The sequence below is a fragment of the Gossypium arboreum genome, chromosome 1 (genome assembly GCF_025698485.1).
Source record: "Gossypium arboreum isolate Shixiya-1 chromosome 1, ASM2569848v2, whole genome shotgun sequence".
Taxonomy (NCBI): Eukaryota; Viridiplantae; Streptophyta; class Magnoliopsida; order Malvales; family Malvaceae; genus Gossypium; species Gossypium arboreum.
In genome coordinates this window covers 16,334,943-16,352,417 of record NC_069070.1, presented here as the reverse complement: position 1 = coordinate 16,352,417, position 17,475 = coordinate 16,334,943, and the positions used below count along the sequence as shown (strand labels likewise).

At 37.5% G+C, this 17,475-nt stretch overlaps 1 non-coding gene across 1 annotated transcript; it reads left to right on the top strand.

Moving 5' to 3' along the window:
• Window positions 1-12,918: 12,918 nt before the first annotated feature.
• On the top strand, window positions 12,919-13,026 carry LOC128281490 (small nucleolar RNA R71). The gene has a single exon (XR_008271708.1). It is a non-coding gene; the product is annotated as a small nucleolar RNA R71 (small nucleolar RNA).
• The last annotated feature ends 4,449 nt before the right edge of the window (window positions 13,027-17,475 follow it).

Genomic DNA, 17,475 nt, shown 5'->3' with positions numbered 1-17,475 from the left:
GAGCTGCATTTATCCAGAAGTCGCAGATGTGAGAAATACGAAAATTTGTTGGGCCTCACACATGTACTTCAACACGTATGACAGAAGATTATCGGAAACTTGATTCCGAAACTATCTGTACATGCATCATGCCAATGGTTGAAGACATGCCGACCATTAAAGTTTCGGTACTGGTTGCCGAGATGCAGGCGTAATTCTAGTATCAAGTATCATACCGAAAGGCATGGATAGCTAAACAGATGGCAATGGAGCAATTGTACGGAGATTTCGATGCATCATACAATGAGTTGTAGGGATGGATTGCCGCTATGAGGGAGTACGTACCATGGACTATCATTGAGTTGCAGACACGACCTTATTACGGCCTAGATGAGCAACTACAACTGAGAAAAAGAATTTTCCAATGGATGTTCTGGACGTTTGATCCAGGTGTGCGTACATTTCCCCACTACAAGCTGTTTGTACAAGTAGATGGGACATGGCTATAGGGTAAATATACACAGATCTTACTTCTTGCAATTGCTCAGAACGGGAATAAGAACGTGTTCCCAATTGCGTTTGCCATCATAGATAAAGAGAACATGGAGTTGTGGGAATTCTTCCTTACAAACCTGCGGAGGTATGTTATTAGTAAATATAATATTTACATCATCTCCAATAGAGGGAAATGATTAATTGCCGCCATTAGGCGTTCCGGTGTGCCATAGAGATCCGTTTACTACATACAGCACATCGCGGCTAACTTCCATTGAGATTATAAGAATGCAGACTGGAAGAGACAATTTTTGAAAATGGGTAAAGAATAACCTTATCTTTTCAATATATAACCTAATATTTTGTGGCGAAACTGTAACTTATATTTTCTTAATACATACACAGCGTACGAGCTTGAGCCACACATTTTTCGGCAAAAGATGACTTGACTTGAGAGTGACATGGAAGGTTAGACGAACACATCTTTCTGACAATTGTTGGGTATTATGGAGCCGTGGCAATAGGCTCAAAGTTTTGACGAGAGCTTTCGTTATGGTCAAATGACCACAAACTTGGTGGAAGACATCAACGTTATGTTGTTGAAAAGACGACATCTTCCGATTTCATCTGTCTTTTCAGCTACATTCTACAGGTTGACTATCTTGATGCCAAGAATAGGTCAGCAACAAGTCAACCAGATGGAGGCAGACACATGTTTGTCGAAGATGTCAAGGATGCAATGGTTGCAAACCGTCAGATGGTGAGGTCGATAAATGTAGAAGTATATTCATAATGTAATGAAACGTTTCAAGTTACAGAGACCATTGATCGTCAACCCGGTATACCACCTAGGTCCTATGGAGTTGATCTCCGAAATAGACAGTGCGATTGCAGGAGGTTCCAGACACTTCATTATCCTTGTGCACATGTCGTGGCAGCTTGTGCTAAAGTCTCGCTCAATGTAGATTAATTTATCGATGAAGTGTATACCCTTGAACGCACGTTCTGTGTACAGGAGAATGAGTTTCCCGTGCTTCCTGACCTATCTACTTGGGAGGCTCTTCCGACGACCTTCGAGCTTGTCCTAGACAAAGGGTTGCGTAGGAACCCGAAAGGTCATCCACAGTCATCCAAAATCCGTAACGAAATGGACATTAGAGAGAAATCTGATGGGAAGCTGTGTAGAGTATGCAGATTAGCCAGTCATAATCGGAGTAAATGCCCGCTTCGAAACTATCATATTGGACAATCATCGCGGTCAGATAGAAATTGAGATGTTGTTCATTAAATGGATTGATTGATTGGTTTGCATTTTTGTCATTCTATTTAATTTTTAAGTATTTTAAAATTGATTGTTTTTAATACTCATTCTCTTTTTTTCTATTATGTACTTTAACCCAAGCGATTCCAAAATTCGCTTTCAAAGTACATGTTTACGTACAATTTACATACTTACTCCGGGTGAAGCATGACTATTCGTGTTCATACATACTTAACCCGGATTTATTATGTATTTCATTTATTATTATAATTACGTTCTTCAACCGGGGGAAGGATGACTATCCTTTGTAATAAAATGGCAAAAAACTCATTACATAAATAGTCATCGTTGACTATTTAATTTTCCAAAAAAATAAATTAAATTGATAAATAAAATGAAAAAAATATTATTACATAAAAATGAAGTTATTTATATTACAAAACCCCCTAAAACTGATGGTTTGATGGTGTGGTCCTAGGGTATATTTTTGTGGAGCTTGTCGTTCACGTTACGGGCAACTGCAGTGATTAACGTTCTCTTCATATGTATGTGGGGGTATGCAAAACATAGACGAAAAATCATATGTTTCAAACGCCATCGATGAAATTGAGCCGAGGGAGTAGAATACGACGGCAGATACGGGCCGGGAGGAGTAGAGTACGGCGATAGATACAGCTCTGCAAGAGTGGAGTACGGTGGTGGATACGGGCCAGAGTACTGATGTAGATATGAGTCGGGATGACTGGAGTACTGTAACACCCCGTACCCGAGACCGTTTCCGGAGTCGAACACGAGGTGTTAACGGACTTAATTCATTAATTAAACAGCTCATACAATTCATTTTAAAATTTCCAGACAAGCTGGCTAACTGCATCACAGTCGCTTTAAAAATCATATCTCGAGTTATGAAACTCGAAATCCAATTCCGTAAATTTTTCCTGAAACTAGACTCATATATATATCTACTAATTTTTTTCTAGAATTTTTGGTTGGGCCAATTAGTACAGTTTATTAGTTAAAGTCTCCCCTGTTTCAGGGTTCAACTACTCTGACCTCTGTGTATTACGAACCAGATATCTCCCTATACAGACCTTCAATGACTATGTCGTTTGTCTCTAATAAAACTAGACTCAATAAGGAATCTGTACATATAAAGCGTGACTTCTAATTATCTTTGTAAAATTTATGGTGAATTTCCAAAGTCAGAACAGGGGATCCAGAAATCGCTCTGGCCCTGTTTCACAAAAATTTAAACATCTCATAAAATATAGCTCATATACCTGTTTCGCTTATTCCATATGAAAATAGACTCATCAAGCTTCGATTCCATAACTTATTCATTATTTAATTCCATTTCTAATATTTTTAGTGATTTTTCAAACTCACGTCACTGCTGCTGTCTGAATCTATTTTATGGTAATTTTACCTATTTCATGGTTTCCATGGATTAGCTAGCAATTTGACATACATAATACCAAATATGATCATGATTAGCCATTCCAATGGCTAATCATTACCAAGCATTTCTATTTCCATACCACTCAATAACCATATCATAAGACCATACATATAAAATGATTATAATGCTATACATGCCATACTCAAAATATACAAGCCATTATGCCAAGATGGTATACGGATAGTGTGAGCGTGCCTCCGACCGCTTCCGATTTCGAGCTGGCTTGTCAACACTACAAGGAATGAAAAGGAGGAGTAAGCATAAATGCTTAGTAAGCTCACATGCAAATAGCAAGTAACATAACCATATAAGCAAACATAAAACATCATTTGCATAATCATCACCAAGACATTCATATCACCTTTTCATTTATCATCTTACCATATTGTTGTTATATCGAGTTTTCAACCCGAGGGTTAAGTACATACCTGTTCAAAGTATCCATTTCACAACACTTACCAATACGTCCCTTTCATCTTGAGTATTCCTCCATTTGAGTAGAACTTTACCCGTTGAACACATCGGAATATAATTCGGATACATGGAAAGTTTGCACATAAGTGCCACATATGTAGCCAAGCTACCATGTAACCCGCCCATAAGTGAACTCGGACTCAACTCAACGAGCTCGGGCGTTCGATCCATAAGTGAACTCGGACTCAACTCAACGAGTTCGGATGCCTAGTTACATCTCACGAACTCGGACTCAACTCAACGAGTTCGGACGCTCGATCCATAAGTGAACTCGGACTCAACTCAACGAGTTCGGATGCCCAAATATCCCAGTGACATGTCACTTGTATCCTAATCCATTCCCGAGGTTCAACGGACCTTTTTCCCAATCATGTGTCTCAACCATCTTCTACGGAATGCCGATACCGATACTCGGTAGTATTTCACATTTTCCAAGTATATCACATAATTTGACATATTATCAAACAATTATCACAAGTATAATATTTCATAATAATTATCATATCATTTAAAAACATTAAAACATTTAAAATAATAACTATGTTACCAACATTTACATATGAACTTACCTCGTATGCGAAAATGGCTATTTTACCATTTCGTCCACAACTTGGTATTTTCCCCATTTTAGCCCAATTTCAGTTTTCCTTGCTCTATCATTTAAAATATAGTCTAATTAGGACTCACATTATTCAAATTGACCCAAAATCATATTTTGGAAAAATTACAATTTTGCCCCTAAACTTTTGCATATTTACACTTTTGCCCCAAAGCTCGTAAATTAAAATTCAGCCTATTTTCTTATGTTTTATGACATGATGATCATTTTTCCCTTCTATGGCAACATCAAATTCTCACTCTAACATGTACTTATGACTATTAGGTATTTTTACCGATTAAGCCCTTTTGCTCGTTTTCACTTAAAACCGAGTAGCACAAGTTGTCTAACATACTTTAAAACCTCACACTCTATCATAAAACACCAAAATACACAAATTTCACCTATGGGTATTTTTCCAAATATAAACCCTAGGTTAAATTATTGCTAGCATAAGCTAAATCGAGCTACCGGGACTCCAAAAACGTAAAAATCATTAAAAACGAGGCTAGAACGGACTTACAATCGAGCTTGGAAGCTTGAAAAACCCTAGACATGGTTTCTCCTTGCTATATTCGGCCATGGGGTTGAAGATGAGCAAAATTGGCTTTTAATTTTGTATTTTAATTCATTTTACCCCTAAATGACCAAAATGCCCTTACTACTAAACTTTCCAAAATTCCTTCCATGTCCTAATTTTTGTCCATAGACTTAGAAATTGGTAAAATTACTCTTTAAGGACCTCTAATTAATAATCTAATTCAATTTTATGCAAAATACTTCTAGAACACAAGTTTTGCAATTTATTCAATTTAGTCCCAAATTTCAAATTAAGCACTTTATGCATAAAATTTCTTCACGAAATTTTCACACAATCATGCAATCATATCATAGACCTTAAAATAATCATAAAATAATTATTTCTATCTCGGATTTTGTGGTCACGAAACCACTATTCCGACTAGGCCCAAAATCAGGATATTACAAGTACTGAGGTGGTAGTGGGCTGAAGATATCAAACTCTGAATGATATCTGTGGCTTAAGGAGCCTGGGAAATAGTTATCGCCCCCCCAAATCTGGATGATAAGAATTACCCCCAGAGTGTAGTTCCGGTTCTAGCTCCTGCTCTGGCACCGGCTCTGATGCATGATGCGGATCTGGAAGATGTTGCCCAATTCGTGTCGTATGCGGAGGGACTACCATCGATCGCCCACCAAACAAAAATGGTTTCCCTATCTCACAGTACCACTGTAGGTACTCTAATGATCGCGTGATTTCATGATAGGTTTTAAATATTTATAATTACTCGTTCTTGAACTAACTATCATCGCGATGTAAGCAAGTGTACCTATCGAACAGTAGTATAGTTTTAGCAAAACCGGATTATCGAACCCAAAGGAACTAAAAGTACTAGTGATGACTGTCTTTTTATTATCTAGTCTAAGAATAAATAGGTTTTTGTTTTAACTAACTAATTTTCTAAACTAAGAATGCACAGAGAATAAAATTGGGGAATTTCTTTTGGAAAAATCGATTGAATGAAGACAATACCTAAGGAAAAATCCACCTAGACTGTACTTGTTATTCTGGCTCCGAATCGGATGATTTATTCATTTAACTTGTTCCGTAGATATCCCTAAGTTATGTTACTATCCCTATTCAAGACTAATAACGTCTAATCCCTAGATTGAATAACTGAGACCTTTCTCTAATTAACACTCTAGGGTTGCATTAACTCGATCTATGGATCCCCTTATTAGGTTTCACCCTAATCCGAAAAAATCTTGTTACCCTATGTCTAGGCGCGTAATCAACTCTGCTTAATTATGATAAATGTACTCTTAAACAGGGTCTATTCCTCCTTTGAATAAGAGCTTATCTTGAATCTGTATCCTGGGATATCAAAACAAGAATTAAGAACACATAATTAAGAAAAATTCAAATATTTATCATACAATTCAGAAAATAATAACAAGATTCGTCTTAGGTTTCATTCCCCTTAGGTATTTAGGGGATTTAGTTCATAACTAAATAGGAAAACATCTCAGAATAATAAAGAAAACAAAACATAAAGAAAACCCAAAACTCCTGAAGGGGAATTGAGTAGAGATCTTCAGTTTTGATGATGAATTCGGCTTCTGAGATAAATCAATCGGCTTTCTTGGATTAATTCCTTACCCCCTATTCTCCTCTCCTTTCTTCCTTCTCTAGGGTGTATTTATAGGCTTTGGAATGGCTAAAAGCCCTCAAAATTAGCCTTTTCCGGATTGGACTCAACTTGGGCTTGGCAGGGACACACCCGTGTGTGATTACTTTAGGTTATGCTCGAGCCTGGCAAATTGACACGGCCGTGTGGTCTGCCTGTATGAGGAGGTCCAAGCCGTGTTGATTTCGTACTTTGGCCCATTTTCTCCGTTTTTGGCTCGTTTCTTGTTCCTTTCGCTCTCCGATGCTCTCCTAAGTGTAAAACATGAAATTAAAGCATTAGGAGTATCGAATTCACCAATTCTAATGGAAAATCATCCATAAAATGCGTTAAACCTGAGGTAAAAATATGTATAAATTATGGTTTATCAAATACCCCCACACTTAAGCATTTGTTTGTCCTCAAGCAAAATTCTCAACTCATAATCAAAATAAATTCTTCTCAACTTATAATTTCTATCGATAATATCTCAGAATAATCCAGAGATAATCATACATTGAGAATTCAACTAAAAGAACATAAAAGTTTCAAACATTCCAAGTTGAGTATTTAATCATGCAAACATAGGTGTCTCTCATCATTTAAGTAATTACCTTTGATGCAGAATATCACAGAGTTTCATATCCTCACTACAGATTCACTCAAATCACTCGAGGTGTTTAAGGACAATAAATAAAGCACTCAATAGTCAATAATGAAAAGTCATTACCATAGGCTTGCATGAAAATCAAATCTCCACCACTATAATTTAAGATAATACATCAATCAAAAGGTCCTTAGAGGGTTGTAATGAGGTTTGGTTAGGGGGTGTGGTCATAAGCTGAAAGAGAGGGTTAAAATCGAGATTGAATTGAAAAATTATCTAACTAAAAAAAGAGTTAACCATCACTTGCGTACAACAGAGCTTCTTCTCAGACTAAGGAGGAATTTAACTTCTGAAGCTTACAAACAAAAGATCACTACTAATATGTATACATATTTTTTTTTAAGAACACATTAAATTACAGAGTAGAATAAAACATAGCTAAACAACTATTTCAATTTAAATCTCGACAAAAATGGGGCTTAAATTAATTTAGGGGATTTCAACAATAATGGGTTAAAGGTTAATATTAAGGATAATACAAGAAATGGCTTGTTAGGCTCAAGGGGGTTCACTAGGGTTAATTGTGGAGGTAGGCTTTTCATGGCATGAGTGGGTTAATGCTAAGTGCCTTAATCATTTTGAAATATCAAATCAAATGGTGTGGTCTCAACATGAATAATCAAGCAAGTTCTAGAATAACAATTCACTACTGACGCACTCAAAGCAATAATAAAAGTGAGCATGAAAGAATTAATAGATGCTCAAAAGGCTCAAAAATCTCACAAAAATTATGGCTTTTTGATGTTTAAAACTTGTGAATCCCAATTCAAAGTAATAACTAAACTTTGGGGAAACAACCTAAGATTTAAATTCTTAAAAATCAACTTATCATGCTTGATTCTCTAATGTCTTAAAGTTTAAACAATCAATACATAAATGCCTATGTTTTAATTCAAGATATATCAATCAAAATCATAAATCAATCAAAATTTATCCTAAATATGATATGAGAGCTTTTCAAGAGAACAAGGCAGTCATTCAGGGATTTTTCTAATAATGACATAAATACCCTCCCACACTTAAGATGTACATTACCCTTAATGTACAAAGATAGATATTAGAGTATAAAAATAAGATAGGGAGAGAAGTGAAACTTCCTGTATGATGAATTCCTCGAACTGGAGTTCTAGAGAGTAATCGGTTCGAGAGTGGAAGAGGATACTTCGGTGGTCGTAGAGGTTCATTAGGCCATAAGTCCTGCGTCAAAAAGATATTATCTCTAGTGGTAGCTATGGTCGTGGGCGAGCAGGACATGGCAATCGTGGAGAACCTTTCCCGGTGGAGTTTTAGTTCCTATGTGATGATAAGCTTAAAAGCTCTATATAACTGTGATAAAATCAGAAACTTTTTAGGGGATATTAGGAAGAATAATTACTTAAAAAGAAATAACCGAAATTAATAATTAGAAATAAAATTTCTAAAATTTAATAAAAATAAAAAGTAGTTTTAATAAAAATTAAAAACATAAAATAATAAATATATATTTTTAAACATCTTCATCGCTGGATGGTTCGCGAGGTGGGACTAGCGATGAGATGTGGAAGTGCTAACAAATCTGCTGTAGAGTAGTATCAATGTTGTCAAATCGTTAAAAACACTGCTGTTCGAATCAAGTGAAGCGCTCAGAGACGTCAGCATATGAAGCCGCCGCATGAACTGGACGAGAGGGTGGTGGTGGCTGAGTCGGTGGGTCCTCGTGCTATGAAGGGACATCCTCCTCGGTGGATTGGGCGAGACAATATTGAGGAGGGTAGGTTCCTCGGTGCCTCCCAATCATCCTCATGCTAAGCATGCTCGAGATGCCTTGTGGAAACATCTGGCTAATGAGGGTCAAGGACGATTCTTGGGTCGCGGTGTCGAGGAGCCCAAAGTGTCAAGCCAATCGCGTCACATAGGGGCCAATGGAGATGATCCCCTTCCTATGCCGCTCCGTCTGGTGCTGAATCGCGAGGGTGATAAAATAGGCAAGGTCGATGACGTGCCTGTGCGACATACACCATAAGAAGTAGGCGTCGTGAGTGTTGACGACGCCAGTGCTCTCTCGCCTCCCTGTAATCGTGTGAGCCAAAATGGCTTGTAGGTACCTCAGGGATGGTGGAAGAACTAATTCCTTGGAGCGGCTAGGATTGTAGGAGGCTACAACAGGGACCAAAGTGTGCCAGCACTTTGAGGGAAATAAATGTATGTGGCGAATGAGAGCATCTAAGTCATTCTTTTCCTTGAACTCCTCCGTATATAAACCCAATGCCGTACCGAATTCTGGGACATTGAGCTGGCGGACTAACCCGCCTAGGCACAACTGGACCGTGTCGGGATCATCGTAATTTGTCATTACTGTCTGAAGATGGAACGTTGAACATAGTTCTATCATGAGCTCGAGGTATGTTGGTTCGATGATCCTAAAGAACAACTCCCAAGGGTCGATGGTTAGGAGGGCTCGAATCACATCAGCCATCTGAACTTGTTCTACGATAGCCCAGTCAATACAGCGGCCTACAATTAAGGGTCGGGCCTGAAGTATTTGGAAAAGCTCTTATTAGGACCCTCGAGGGAACTGCAAGAGAGGGTGACGAATTTCCGTGGTTGGACCCGCGAAAGATGACACTCCCTTCCTCTTCTTTAAGGTAGGTACGACGATTTTCTTTTCTCGTGAAGACGACATTAAAAGCCTGTAATATAAAGAAGAAGAATAATAGGTAAATGAATTCAAAGAAGTAAAAGGCATGAATTTGAACTAACTATTTCAGCCAAGACTACTAATATGAAGCAAACTCAACCACAATAACAATGAGAATAAGAATAAAAATGTAATGGGTTTGAGGTTTTCCTAATCTCAATTTAACATAGAATGTATGATAACTAACCTAGGAATGCAAATTAAATGATAGACATTGGCATGGTAATAACATGAGAATAAGCATAGTAATGTCATAGGTATGGGTTGTTCCTAATAACTTGATTTAACACGAAATGTATGATAACTAACCTAAGAATGCAAATTAAATGATAGAAAAATGAAAAATAGTTCAAAAGATATGAAGATTATGTTGATAATAAGTATTAGAGATAAGTAAAATAGAAGTGAAATGAGTAAACAAACGCTAACGGAAAGAGATTGAGCGTCAAAAATAAAGTGGAAAGTGGTGCACGGGCATGGCAGGGAGGCCGTGTGGAGTTGCAGCGGCTAGGGTTAGGGTTTTTGAACGAGAAAAAAGTGAATAGTGCAGGGTATTTATAGATTTTGGGCCACACAGCTAGGGCACACGCCCGTGTTCCCCAATTTCAGCCCGTATGATTTGCGAATTTTGAATTTGGGCGCGTCTGACATTTAGTACACGCCCGTGTTCCTTGGGCGTGTGGGTGCACACGGCTGTGTCGCACGGTCGTGTCTGGCATTGTTCACTTCTCCCACGCCCATGTCAATCTAACAGGTTCGTCCACGGGTGTTAGATAGTTTCTCAGTTTCAAGCACGGGTCTTCTACACGGGCATGTCACACGCCCGTGTTGTTTTGGCAGGCTCGACCACGGCCATGCCGTATGGCCATGGCATTTTATCGTAGCCCGTGTTTGGGGAAATCCTTACCCTATTTTCACACGACCATAAGCACGCCCGTGTGCTTGGCCGTGTCTCTATGGAAAACCTATATTCAAGAGCTCCGTTAGTAAGTTAGATGTTGAAGACTAAATTTTTAAAGAAGTTAATACAGTTAATGCTCGGGTTGCCTCCCGAGAAGCGCTTATTTATAGTCTAAGCTTGACTTACCTATCTGTTGAATAATCATGGTGGTTTGAGGTGTTTATACTCCTCATTCCTGTCATCAATCTCATTAAAATAAGATTTTAACCAGGTGTTGTTTACCTTAAAAGTGCCGAACTTGGGGTGCCTTACCTCGACCGTACCGAATGGAAAGATACTAAGTACCGTAAGAGGGATTTCTTCATTCGGTGTGGTAGTGACAATGTGGGGATTTGCGGCATCTAATAAGACTCTATCTCTAATCTTAAGTTGATTTGGAAATGTATTGAGGTCGTTCTGTCGTAGATTCGGTTTGTCGGGTGTTCTTGGTTTATGCGTCCGCCATTCATTGAGTTCCTTGATTTGTAATCTTCGATCTTCATGAACAGGTCCTTTACTATTGCTTGAGAATGACTCGTGTGCTTTCTTCAAACTCATTTCCTGTAAAGTAGGTTGTACCATATTGTCAGTTCTAAGAGAATAGGTTAAACGATCACCTTCAATTCCCGATGTGTTGCCAGAATTGTGAGCTTGAAGGGTAACTATTTCGTCTCCCACATGGAGTTTGAGTTCACCTGTGCCAACATCAATAATCGTTTTAGCAGTTGCTAAAAAAGGACCTGTGCCAACATCAATAATCGTTTTAGCAGTTGCTAAAAAGGGCCTTCCCAGAATTAAAGGAGTGTTGCTATCCTCCTCTATATCTAGAACAATAAAGTCAACAGGAAATATAAATTTATTGATTTTAACTAGTACATCTTCAATAATACCCCTAGGAAACCTTATAGTTTTATCTGCTAATTGAATGCTCATCCTAGTTTGTTTGGGTTTCCCGAGACCTAATTGCTTAGACATTTTGTAGGGCATGACGTTAATACTAGCCCCTAAATTAACTAATTCATTATTAACATCTAAACTACCAATTAAGCAAGGAATTGTAAAACTCCCTGGATCTTTTAGTTTGTTTGGTAGTCTATTTTGGAGAATAGCTGAGCAAACTGCGTTTAGCTCCACGTGCGACGCCTCGTCCAACTTCCGCTTATTTGCTAAAAGTTCCTTCAAAAATTTCATTGTGTTTGGCATCTACAATAGGGCTTCAATAAACGGTAAGTTAATATGTAATTTTTTTAAGAGTTTAAGGAATTTACCAAATTATTCATCTGAGCGGTCTTTCCTTGTCGCGTTGGGGTATGGCACACGAGGTTTATATTCGACATTCACTGTTTTGTTTTTATTGTTATCTACATCACCTTAATCTTTGCTTATCACAGTTTCTTGCCTTGGTTCTGGTTCAGGCTCAACAACTCCTTCTTCATCTTGAATATTAATTGCGTTGAGCTGTTCCCTTGGGTTGGGTTCAGTATTACTTGGCAAGCTACCTTGTGGTCATTCGGAAATTAGTTTGGAAAGCTGGCCTATCTGAGTTTCGATCCCTTGGATCGACGCTTGTTGATTTTTAAATGCTGTCTTGGAGTTCTAGAAATGAGTTTCTGACACCGAAATAAACTTTGAGAGCATCTCTTCAAGGTTCGGCTTCTTTTCTTGTTGGTAGGGTGGTTGTTGGTAGCTTAGAGGTGGTTGTGGTCTTTGATTTCCTTGACCGCTCCATGAGAAATTGGGGTAGTTCCTCCAACCTGCATTGTAGGTGTTACTATATGGATTGTTTTGAGGTCGAGGATTATTACCCATGGTTTAATTGCTCGTTATCCATGTTGTGGCCATAAGGTTGGTATTCCAAATGGCTTGTTCCACCTCCACTTGCTTCGCACTGCATTACTGGTTGAACTGTGAAGAACTAATAAAACCATCAATCTTTTTATTTAAGAGTTCTACCTGATTAAAAAGCATGGTGACCGAATCGACGTTATAAACGCCGGTTGTTTTCATTGGCTTTGTCCTCATGACTTGCCACTGATAGTTATTCAGTGACATCTCCTCTATAAACTCATAGGCATCTTTAGGTGTTTTATTATTGATGGTTCCGCCAGCAGTTGCGTCAACCATTTGTCGAGTTGAAGGATTCAAGCCATTATGGAACGTTTGAACCTGTAGCCAAAGCGGTAACCCATGGTGAGGGCACCTTCTCAAAAAGGTCCTTGTATCTCTCCCATGCATCGTAGAGTGTTTTTAAATCCATCTGCACAAAAGAAGAGATATCATTACGTAATTTAGCAGTTTTAGCTGGCGGAAAATATTTTAGTAAAAAATTTTCGGTCATTTGTTCTCAAGTAATAATTGACCCTCGTGGTAACGAGTTCAACCACTGTTTAGCTTTGTTCCTCAATGAAAGAGGGAATAACCGAAGACGAATGGCATCATCAGAGACACCATTAATTTTAAATGTATCGCATAGTTCTAAGAAGTTGGCTAAATGAGCGTTGGGATCCTCATCCTGCAAACCATCAAACTGAACAAATTGCTGTATTATTTGAATAGTGTTAGGTTTTAATTCAAAAGTATTTGCAGCTACAGCAGGTCTAACTATGCTCAATTCAGTTCCTATTAAAGAAGGTTTAGCATAATCATACATAGTGCGTGGAGCAGGATTTTGATTAACCGCAATTGCAAGAGGTAGTTGATTGCCTTAGTTTTCAGCCATCTCTTCAGTTGGGGGTTGAGTATCGCCTTCTTGCTCGTCTCTGTGTATCTTAAGCTTCGCCTTATTTCTCTTTGATTTCTGCGAACTGTACGATCGATTTCTTCGTCAAAAAGTAATGCTTCTGACTGATTTCTTCTAGTCATAAACTATAAAAACCTGCCAAGAGAAAGAAAAGTAAATTAATAAATAATAATAATAAATTAAAGTGCACCAAAAATAAATGGCTAAAGTAATAAAAATTGAATGTTCCTAATATTTCAGTTCCCCGGCAACGACGCCAAAAACTTGATCGCGTGATTTCGTGATAGGTTTTAAATATTTATAATTACTCGTTCTTGAACTAACTATTATCGCAATGTAGGCAAGTGTACCTATCGAACAGTAGTATAGTTTTAGCAATACCGGATTGTTGAGCCCAAAGGAACTAAAAGTACTAGTAATGACTGCCTTTTTATTATCTAGCCTAAGAATAAAGAGGTTTTTGTTTTAACTAACTAATTATCTAAATTAAGAACGCACAAAGAATGAAATTGGGGAATTGCTTTTGGAAAAATTGATTGAATGAAGACAATACCTAAGGAAAAATCCACCTAGACTGTACTTATTATTCTGGCTCCGAATCAGACGATTTATTCATTTAACTTGTTCCGTAGATATCCCTAAGTTATTTTACTATCCCTATTCAAGACTAATAACGTCTAATCCTTAGATTGAATAACTGAGACTTTTCTCTAATTAACACTCTAGGGTTGCATTAACTCGATCTATGGATCCCTTTATTAAGTTTCACCCTAATCCGGCAAAATCTTGTCACCCTATGTCCAGGTGCGCAATCAACTCCGTTTAATTATGACAAATGTACTCTTAAACAGGGTCTATTCCTCCTTTGAATAAGAGCTTATCTTGAATCAGTATCCTGGGATATCAAAATAAGAATTAAGAACACATAATTAAGAACAAGTCAAATATTTATCATACAATTCAGAAAATAATAACAAGATTCGTCTTAGGTTTCATTCCCCTTAGGTATTTAGGGGATTTAGTTCATAACTAAATAAGAAAACATCTCAGAATAATAAAGAATACAAAACATAAAGAAAACCCAAAACTCCTGAAAGGGAATTGAGGAGAGATCTTTAGTCTTGATGATAAATTTGGCTTCTGAGATGAATTAATCGGCTTTCTTAGAGTAATTCCTTACCCCCTATTCTCCTCTCCTTTCTTCCTTCTCTAAGGTGTATTTATAGGCTTTGGAATGGCTAAAAGCCCTCAAAATTAGCCTTTTCCGAATTGGACTCAACTTGGGCTCGGCAGGGACATGCCCGTGTGACACGCCCATGTGCAATTACTTCAGGCCGTGCTCGAGCCTGCCAAATTGACACGACCGTGTGGTCTGCCCGTGTGAGGTGATTTTGTACTTTGGCCCATTTTTTCCATTTTTGGGGTAAAAATATGTATAAATTACTGTTTATCATCTAACGAGGGTTGAATATCCAAACCACGATCCATCTAAGGTACCCTCCCAAACCGGTTGTTCCACACTGTAATATATTCTTCATACACATCTCCCTAATCAAGCCTATGCTTGCCCCTCCTATTCATCCCATGGATATCGCCTAATCGTACTGGCAGTGTCGGGATATATTTTATGCAACCGAACTGCCGAAGAACTCGATTGCCATGATACCATTCCTTTATCTGAAAATTGATAACAGGTGCGCTAATGCACCATAAGTTTGAGTGGACCTAGGCAAACAAGGGAATAACCGCCATAATTTCTAGAACAGAATACAACATCCAAATGAACTGCACAGTTAATTACATTTTTATATTAACGCGGGTTGAGTGAAATAAAATAATAAAATAAAATTGATATTGGAAAAACTTGCCGCTTCTCCAGAATGATTCTCGATCATCAGACGGTATATCGGAATGGTGTATGACCTCCCGATACCCGAATTTGTGCTCCATCTACGAAAACAAATTGTTAGAACAACATAATTTGAAAAAAAGCCAACTATCACCTATTAATGAGTGGAAATATATATGATTGGTGACTAATGGATGCCAAGAATGGCATCTGGTAAAGTGCCCACTATTGCAACAGTATGAGGTATCCGCCTATGTCCATCGCAGAAGGATCTGTCATCCAACAAAGTTCGCGATACAACGTTGCTAACACTGCGGACCCCCAACTGTATGAATGGGTGTTATGCAAATTAGATAACAAGGGTAAGTACATCAAGTGGACCGTACTACCGTTTGAATCCGGCATAAGTACACCCCCTATAAAGTGCATAATGTAAGCTCGAACGACCTGCATCACCTCTCATTCATTGACAGTACTGGGCAAATACTCAAAATTGGCCTTTAGCCATTAAAACCTCAAACTGGCAAATTTCCCCTCACTTGGCGAGCGTCCAAGTAATTCATAGTAAATGGTAGCCGGCCTGGAGATCGAACTTACGCCCGTGACCGCGTTCCCGTCGATGGGGAGCCCGAGCTGTAGTGCAACATCCTCTGGAGTGATGGTGCACTCCCCGCATGGAAAATGAAATGTGTGGGTCTCCAGACGCCATCGCTCGACTAAAACGGAAATCAAGTCATATCACAGATCAAAAGTCTGGATCAATGTCGCTGATCTAAACCCAGCTAACTCCAAGAACGGTATTAGACGTTCATCTGGCTGAAACCCTACACTATTAACACGACTCCTCAATACGCGGTACGTGCCTTGACATTATTATATTAGCGAAATAGTTAATACAATATAATTTAATTCAACAAATAACATGACTATTAAATAAAAATTTTATTACCATCTCATTAATGGTACTTGATATGTGATTTTTATTATCAATCAAAGAACCCATTTGTTGCAAATCTGCAATTAAAAAAATTGAATTCATTTAATTTATTTCAAAAATACAATAAATTATTTTAAATTTTAGAAACAAACACGGTAAATATCTCATTGTAATGGCCTAAATTCAAAATTATCGGAACAGTGGTTTCGTAACCACAAATCCGATTTAAAGAGAAATTTATTTCAATATTTTTTCATGAAAATTGATATGATAGGAAAATCGTATGAAAATATTGATAGAAAAATTTTACCGATTTAGTGATTAGATAGAAAAAGAAATTATCGAAGAAATTGGGTAAAAACAAGGTATCGAGACCTCTATCTCGTAAAATCGAGTCAAAAATAATTTTATAAATATTTATGAAATTTTATTAATGTGGTATTAAAATTTCGTTAGGAAATTTTAATGTTTGGGTAGTCAATTAAATGAAAAGGACTAAATTGTAATAGGTGTAAAAGTTGCTAGAATGATTAAATAGCTTAAAAGTCTAATGAGAAAGGATTTAAAAGGCAATTTGACCCAAAATTTATTTGGGCTGGACGGCAAGGGTATGAAATCAGCAGAAAAATTGATAAATTAAGGGTAAAATGGGAATATTGCAAAATTAACTAAATAAAACTAGGACTAAATAGGAAATATCTAGATTTCTCTTCATTTCTCTTCAATTCCAGCAGCTAAAAACGCCATAGGAGGGTTCTATAAGCTGGCATTTCATAATTTTTGCACCAAGTGAGTCAATCCTTGCCTTTTTCTTGTAATTTTTGGTGTTTCTAAGACTTTTACAACTAGGTCCTACTATTAAATTCATTAGTTTTTGATTTCATGGATGAAATTGAAAGTCAACATGGTTGATTGATGTAATTTTATGATGAAATAGAATGAAATTAAAGCTTTAATTTGTTTATGAGATGATTTTATTAGGTAATTTCAATAGAAATTGATTTTTAGGACCTAATTGTGAAAATGCTTGGAATTAAAGTCTATTGCTGAAATTCTAATTCCTAAAGGTTGTAAACTAGTTTAAGGTGATAGAATAAAATGTTAATTGAGAAAAATCAGCTCAATTGAGAGGCTAATTGAGTAGGGACGAAATTATCATTTATTAAAAGCTTAGGGGAAAAATGGTAATAAACAGCTTGCACAAAAACAGTTT